An 8,311-nucleotide genomic window follows, 5' to 3' on the forward strand; every position below is an offset into this window, starting at 1 on the left:
TTCTGGACATAGACGTTTGAGGTCATTGGTATGTCTTAGAATCTTCATAATTGTTCCTCGGTTTCGTGTTAGGTTTTCTGTATTTTTTTCTGTTTGTTCTAGTTTAAGGATAGTGATTCTGGGTGGGTTCTTGAGTTGGCCTCGAGCAGATCGAGTTTTGTTTGGGTCACTCAGAGAGACTTTGCGGGTTGCTCTGGGGCGATGAGGGGTCCTGCCGTCTGTGGTTGTATGTTCCTTGCGGCTTCTTTGTGCACGGCTGCGTTGCGATTGCGTTCTTCCGTTTTCCTTTCGGTGTAAATGGTTATCTAGTTCTGGTTGTTTAGGCTGGAGTGGTCCTTTTGGAGCTCTTGAGTTAGCCCATGGTTTCGGTGTTGATGTTGTTGAGCTGTTCCGTCTGCGTTGTTTTGGTGGTGTTTTTTTTCCAGTGTTCTCGTAGAGGCCGGTACCCTTTCTCTCACTTTCTTGTTTGCCCCTAGGTCGGGGAAGAGGTGTAGAGTTATGTTCATGGAGCTTTTGTCTGCCATGAAGTCGTCGACTATACTCAGAGACTTTTGGATTGAATAATGTAGTTGTGATTGAAGTTGCAGAGTTATTGTTTTCTGTGGATTGAATTAAAAGTGATTTGGCTTTTGAGAGTTTTCAAGCTCACAGGAGCTGTTTTGTGAGCTCCTTGGCTTTGCTGAAGTCTGTTTCGCGGAGGTAGACTTTTCCAGGCTATCCTTAGAGGGCCCGCTCAGTTTCCGTAAAGGCGTAGGTTTGCGTGGAGACTCGATGATAATGCAGGCCTCGTTTCTTAGTTTTGAATTGCCTGTGAGGACTTTTTTTAGGCTGCCGTTTTTTTTCTTTCCTGTGGGAATGTCTTGTTGGTTGCTTGAGAAGGTGTCCAGACATTTGGTCGACTGAAAACTGGTCGAATGACATTTGGTCGACCCAATTTGGTCGAAAACCAAATGGTCGAATTTTTTTTAAAATTATATATTTATTTTTCGGGTTTTTGTTTTTTAAAAAAAGGGGGTTTTAGAAAAAAAAGAGGGTTGAGGGGGGACCCCCCCAAAAAAAAAAAAAGGGGGTGAAAATAAAAAAAAAAACATTCGACCATTTGGTTTTCGACCAAATTGGTTCGACCATTTGTCTGGTCGACCAATTTTTTTCGACCAAATGTCTGATAACCGCATGAGAATACAAAGGTTGTAGCACCTGATGGAAAGTCTGTTGTAGTTTGAGCGCATGCTCCTTGCTTTTTCTGTCCCTCTGGTTTGTTTCTAACCATGCCTTTCAAGTCCCCTTGGGAGTTAGGACTAACAAAGCTTTCCTTTGGGTTGCTTTCCTTTGCAGTAATGAAACCTTCTAGGTAGATCAGTTTGGTGTGCATTAATGCGATGAGTGTTCTGTGGTCCTTTAGAGTCTCGTTTAGGGACTCGTACAATTTCGCAAAGGGCGCTAGGGCAATCATAATCGCCGACATTATCGTCATCATGTTGTTTTTTTTTGTTGGGGTATCTTTTGGGAGCGAGTAGGCGTAGCCCATGCTTCTGTTCGGTGTGCCATGGGCTGGCTCATGTAGTGATCTATCATGCGGCTGGTTTTGCGAGAGTCGAGTGTCTCTTGGAAGGTAGGTTAATGAGGACTTTCTTGCGGGTCTTGGAGTTGCAGGAATCTGCCAGTCTGCGTTGACCACCTGTCTAGGTTGTGAGACCGATGAATCGGGTGCAATATAAAGTTCAACGCTGTGAGGCGGTGAGGTTGTGTTGCGGTCTCTGGGGATTGACTTTCTCCGTTCTTCATCCTCCTTTTGTTCCCCCACTAGCGGAGGGAGGACTTCTTGTGGAGAATACGGTTGCATACCCGGGTATGCAGGGAGTGTTATGTTTATAGTTGGAGATTGTGTGTTTTTATCCTGCATAGCGTCGGCGTTGAGGTGTTTGTTGTCATTCTGAGGGGACCCTTGTGCCGTTTTCTTAATCCGCTCCTGCTGCGGAGCTAGACCTGGCTTGGCCTTGTTGTTTGTGGGTGGTGTGGTGTAGCTGGGTTTGCAGACTGTTTTACGGGTTTTCGAGACTGGAGGCGAGTCCATTAGTGCTTCTAGAATTTCATCATCTGTAAGTTCAGTTAGGACTTTCTTTTTCCTTGTCTCGCGAAGAAGTCTTTTTGCGAGTTGCAAAATGTTGCTTCTTTCGTAGGAACTTGAGTCCCCTTTTTAGTTGACACTTGTTTGCAACTTTTGGTGGTGTTCTTTTTTGGTTTTGTTTTTTATTATTGTTTTCTGCAGTGGGGGCAGTTGTGCAGTTCTGGAGTGCATTGATGTTGGGTTTCCTCCTTTTTTCTTTTTCTTGCCTGGTAGCTGTTTGTTATAGATGTTTTCCCAGTCATCCACTGGTGCGTCTTGGCTAACATCATCTCCCCGGTCCACTGTATTTGTGGAGGGTGTCTGCTGTGGTGTAGATTGAGGCACTAGGCGAGCTCGAGAGCCAGCTGAGAGCTCCAAGACTCCAGCGGCGTTTGGTCTGATTAGCTCCAGCTCCTGCGGGCGGGGCTCCAGGAGCTCCGTGCTGTCCTCCTCCGACATGGTGTGGACCCGTGCCGTCATCTCTGGAGCCCCTGCTTGCGCCCGAAAGCTTCCCAGGCTCAGAGAGGGCCCAGGCGAGGGCATCGATCCAGCAGGCCCGCCCCCCCGGCCCACGCGCTTCCTGCGATGCCGAGTCCACGTCTAAGGCAGGTGAAGTTGTCAATGATTCTTGCGATTTCTTTTGGCAGTTCATTTTTGATGGAGACGCTTCACTAGCTGCGCGTTTGTGGGCTCTCTCTGGCTGGTGCGAGTCCCTCGCAGTCCCTCCTCAGAGGGCTCGCACAGAACGTTCGGGGCATCCATGGTTTCTCTTTCTTCGCCGATAGTGGTGTTTTCCTTTGGTGAGTCTTGGGGAGTCATGGCAGAGTCCATAGCGGATTCACCTCTAACTTTTACAAAGTCACTTTGAGTTGTTAGGAGATCTGCAGACTGATGCGCTCCCTTCTTTGCTGTTTTTTGGGGATTTTGTATCGGTTTTGCATTCTATTCCTGTTATGTTGATGGGGCTGGTTGCTGGCAACATGGAGTTTGTAGCTGCGGGACCTGACAAACGTGGTCTGGCAGTTTGCTTTACAATTATGGAGGGGCATGTTTGCTGCTGTGTTGGGCGTGAACTTCTCAAACGCCTTTTCTCATCTTCGCCCTCGTTAGTTGTTCTCACCGACGTGTGATGAAGCAGATTTTGTTCTGAGCCTGTGTCCTTTGCAGTCCTAACAAGGACTGCAAAGACTGCTTTACCTCTGCTCTAGCTCCGCAACCGCTCTGCGGTGTCAGGTGGGCTTTTATGGATCCTCTCACAAAAAAAGAAGCAATGGTAGAGAGACTGCAGCACATAGGCAGTGCTGACTGCAAAGACTTCTCTACCTCTGCTCTAGCTCCGCGACCGCTGCGCGGTGTCAGGTGGGCTTTTATGGGTCCTCCCACAAAAAAAAGAAGCAATGGTAGAGAGACTGGAGCACAGAGGCAGTGTTGACTGCAAAGACTGCTCTACCTCTGCTCTAGATTTTAATCTCGTGACCACCACCAAAACACATCTCACTAGGTGAATAGATCATACAGTTGTAATACTGATTTGATGTGATTACTCATTAGGTAAAGTATAGTAAAAAAAATATATAATTACTGCTTCCTCTATTTAATGTATCGTTGATGTCAAAAACCACACAAAATTGTTGTTGATCTCCTGATCGCAATGATCTCTACTTTTTAAAAAACACAAGATATACTGCATCAATTGAACCCAGCATTCCACTCCTCTCTAAATCTCCAACAGACTCAGCTCAAGGAACTTGACAATAAATGGTATTGGAAAATAGTTACCAACATACCTTAAAACCCATGTGTTTAGGTTCAATTTATCTTCAATTCACACAATCACAGTTGGTGATTTTAATAGATAAATAACATTGCCCAATTGATAATATTGGGTTGATGGACCTCTTTGAATGCCCCGAATGCTATTGAACGCACCACTAGGCGTGCTCTTTGATTACCTATGGAGAATACTGCGTGACATCAGCTGTCCGACGTCTGACGTCACGCAGTGTATTTAAATGTTTAAATGTCATTTTAAAATTTGGTGGATGCAATTGCCATGCAGAACAGTGTTTTTCTACTGAAAGGGTTGCTGGGCCTAACAAGCCTGGATTGCTGTACGTCTATATTACTTTTACTTTCCATTATTTTTTAAGGCTATGGGCTAAGAAGCCTGTTTGCTTATTGACTAGTGTATAGTGTTGTTTGACTCTTATCTTTAGGGATTAATTAGCTGGGAATGAAACACATTAAGGGGTCCACTACTATATATTCATAGGCTGTGTGAACTGAAGATAAATTGAACCTAAACACATGAGTTTTAAGGTATGTGGGAAAATCTATTTTCCAATACCAATTTTGGCCATGGATTACCCAGGTTACTTGAGCTGAATCTATTTGAGTTGTAGAGAGGAATGGAATGCTGGTCTCAATCGATGCAGTATATCTTGTGTTTTATTTTTATTTAGTGATTATTGAGATCAGATCAACTGCAATTCTGTGTTTTTAAAAAAAACTTGTATTTATTTAGCTTGGCAAAAACAGAGGAGGAGCGAGCCACATAAAATACCAGACAGTGACATATATAAAATATGCAGTTAGCATACGGTAGTGTACACATGCATGACGGTAGTGATCATGAAGCACCTAGCCACATGCTCGAAACCATGACCAAAACATTAAATCAAGAGGTGGTAGCGGTGGGAGAGGAGAGTGCGGGGGATACATCATCAGAATCCATAGATATGGAGACCATACAGGAGCGAAACATCAACCATATGTTCCTGGGCTTGGATTGCAGTGGCTGTTGATTGGACCAGGTCTCTTCAGTGTCTGAGGCCCAAGTTACAGACCTGAACCATTGCATGTGTGAGGGTGCTCCAGGATGGAGCCAACATAGTAAGATACAGCGTATAGCAAGGAGCATGCAGAGACCGGCTAGTTTTTTGCAATCACAGCCTAGACCAGGAAAATCATGAAAAAGACACTGTAGCGAGGATGGGGTAATAGTGTGGTCGAGAACAGCAGACATAGTAGAACATACCTCTTCCCAAAAATGAACCAAGTGAGGGCAGGACCAAATCATATGTATGTATGTGGCACTGTCAGACCTGCATCTTGGACACTTGGGAGGGGATGGACCTGTGACATGCAGTGCAATCTAATTGGGGTGTAATGATATATGTGTAGAACTTTAAATTGGATTAGTTTAAATCAGGAGTTGAAAGACACATTGTGAGTACGTGCACACATCCGACTCCAGCATTGGTCAGTCATATCCACCTCCAGGTCATCTGCCCATGAGCGCTTCAGTTTATCGAACAAAGGGATAGAGTGGGTTTGTAGCAAAGCATATAATCTGGAAACTTTCCCCCCTGAAAGTGTTGGCGTTACATATCTCAGCAATTACAGGGTCATCGGGGGGTATTGTAGGGAAATTAGGATATCAGAGCTTAAGGAGTCGTCGGAGGCCAGAATATTGGAGCCAAGCGGATGGTTTCCATCATTGGGTCAGCGGAAGGTCTGGCCACTCAAGAAAGTTTCCCTAGTCGAAGACGTTCCGGATCGATTCGTAGCCTGCATCGGCCCAGTGACGTATAATGGGCAAAGGAATGCACAGGACTCCTGGAAGGAAATTCCAGAGAGGCAGGCTGCCATGGAAGGGGTAGGACATGCCGGACAGCTTCCATATTTTGGAGAGAGCTAGGGATGTGCTGGCAACAGGATCACGTGAGCCTGCCCAAGTTGCAGGGGGGCAAGAATCCGGGATCCGATATCTCGTCCCCAGACCACCAGTCGCTCGAGTCTGACATGCGTGGGGGTCCAAAGTGTTGAACCAGTGCGAAGCAAATTGGCCCTGGGCGACCATCCAGTATCTGCAAAAATCGGGAGCGCCAAACCCGCCACTTTCGATGGGAGTGGTTAATGTCCGAAGTTTGAGTCGGACTGCACCAGTGTGCCATAGGAATGCGTTAACAGTGCAGGTCGGCTTTTGAAAAAACCCATCAGCGGGCCATAGAGGCAGGTTATTGAACCAATACAGTAGTTGAGGAAGTACGATCATCTTCAGGATACCGATCCTGCCCGCGGGGGAGATTGGGAGCCTCACACAGCCTGAAGTCTTCCCAACAAGAACCGTCAGGTATTTCTGATAATTCTCCTCAAACAGCACCTCAGAGTGGCGTGCCACCTCTATACCGAGGTAAGTGAATTTTGATTGAGACCAAGTGAACCCCATTGGATCCGGAGGGGAAGTGTAATCTCAGTTAGTGGGAACAGGGTAGACTTGGTGCAGTTCACCTTGAGACCGGAAAGGTGCCCAAAGTGGATAACATCATCCAGTATTGGTGCAAGGTTGACAGCCGGGGATCGAATATAGAGTAAGGCATTGTGGGCATATAAGGAGATGATATCTGGTTGGCCCTCAGTTGGCAAACCCCTGTGTGCATGGATCGGACGCATCATATCCTCAAACGGTTGCATGGCTATGGCAAGGATTAAGGGAGAGAAGGGGTAGCCCTGCCTCGTGCCTCTGGCAATTCAAAACATCTGTCCTCAGTGTGGACCTTGGCCACCGGGTCAAAATAAAGCAGCCCAACCCAGGAGCAGAACCAGGGTCCAAAATTACATTTTTGAGGACTCGCTAGAGATAATTCCATGACACGGAATGGGGGTAAAACATATCCCAGATCAGTAGCCTCCAAGACTCATAGGCTCCACCTGAGGTCGCATCTGAGTTCCATGCTGACCTAAACCATACTCTGTACTCTGCCTCAGCCCAAGTCTCAAAGACCCTGTGCCGGCGTAAGTACTGCCGGCTTGCCGGTTGACCTCCAGGCAATGGCTATACACTGCTTATCAAGAATGCATGCCATGTCCATAAACTTAATACCATGCTTGTGCTAGCTGTTCCTCGGATATGCCCTCAACAGGCATTCCTTTGGGCTCCATGAATACCTAGTGACACCAGCCTTTCTGCACACTTGCTCAATGTAGGACCAGAATCCCTGCACATTTGTGCAACCCCAAAACATATGAACTAGGTCAGCGCCAATAACACCACACCAGGGACATGTCAGTTGCTTGCCACTGTTAAACTTGGCCACCCTGCTAGGTGTATTATAAATGCAATACAGCACATTCAATTGAATCAGCTTGAAACAGTGGTTCCTAGACACATCCTTGGGAAAACTAATTATGCGTTCCGATTCCCGCTCCCCAATTTCCACCATTTCCAGAACAGGACTGCGAGACTTTTCCTTGGCCTCAAGCCCCAGGACCGTATCTCTCCAGGACTGAAATCGCTACACTGGCTCCCTGTGGCTGCGAGGATTAAGTTCAAAACCCTCTGCATTGTCCACAAGGCCTTCTGGGGCCTGGGGCCAAAATATCTTCAGCTCTCCCTTCCTAAATATCTTCCTTCTCGTGCACTTCGCTCATCCGCCTCCAACTCCCTCAGGGTCAGCCGCTTCTCTAAGCAACGAGTTGGTGGGAGATCTCTCTCTGCTGCAGGGGCCTCCCTCTGGAACAGCCTTCCTGCCTCCCTAAAACTTGAGGAGAACCATCTCCGGTTCCGGAAGTGCCTCAAAACCCTCCTCTTTGCTTCTGCTTTCTCTCCCTCTCTCCCCTGCTAAATCACTGAAATTGTACTAAATCAGCAACTGGGCCACTCACCAATCTCGGTCCTTGGCCCAGCCACTCTCCCCTGAACTGCCTTCCCGGCAACCCCTGCACTGCGGGACTGTCTCTGTATCGCTACAGCCCCTCTGCCCAGCACTTGTCTGCACTTATCTTGCACTTGCCACCAGCTGGCCCTTATTATTTATCTTGTTTGTTACTAACCGTGCACTGCACTTTCCCCCCTCCCTTTCCCCCTTGCACTTTTCCCGTCCCCTTAACCTTGCACTTGCGTGATCTGAATGACACCTGGCCTAGTAGGATCGTTGTCTGTCTCCCTTTGTCCCCCCTCCCTGCCTCGTCGCGCCTTGAAACACTTGTGTATAGGCGCGTTACAAATGCCATATCATATCATATCATAAGGTCGGCCTCCTAGCATGATTTTATCTTGGAACTCTGATGGTTTGGCCTATTGGCTAAACTACTGTATAGTCTGGAGACCGGTCACCAGCCATCTTCCAGCGAGTACATCAAAGCTAGTAGCAGATTCCCCTCCGGCTCATCAGGCCACCCAGCCCACTTCTGTTCAGCCAC

Source organism: Ambystoma mexicanum, chromosome 4p, assembly GCF_040938575.1.
Source record: "Ambystoma mexicanum isolate Mex_15411 chromosome 4p, UKY_AmexF1_1, whole genome shotgun sequence".
Taxonomy (NCBI): Eukaryota; Metazoa; Chordata; class Amphibia; order Caudata; family Ambystomatidae; genus Ambystoma; species Ambystoma mexicanum.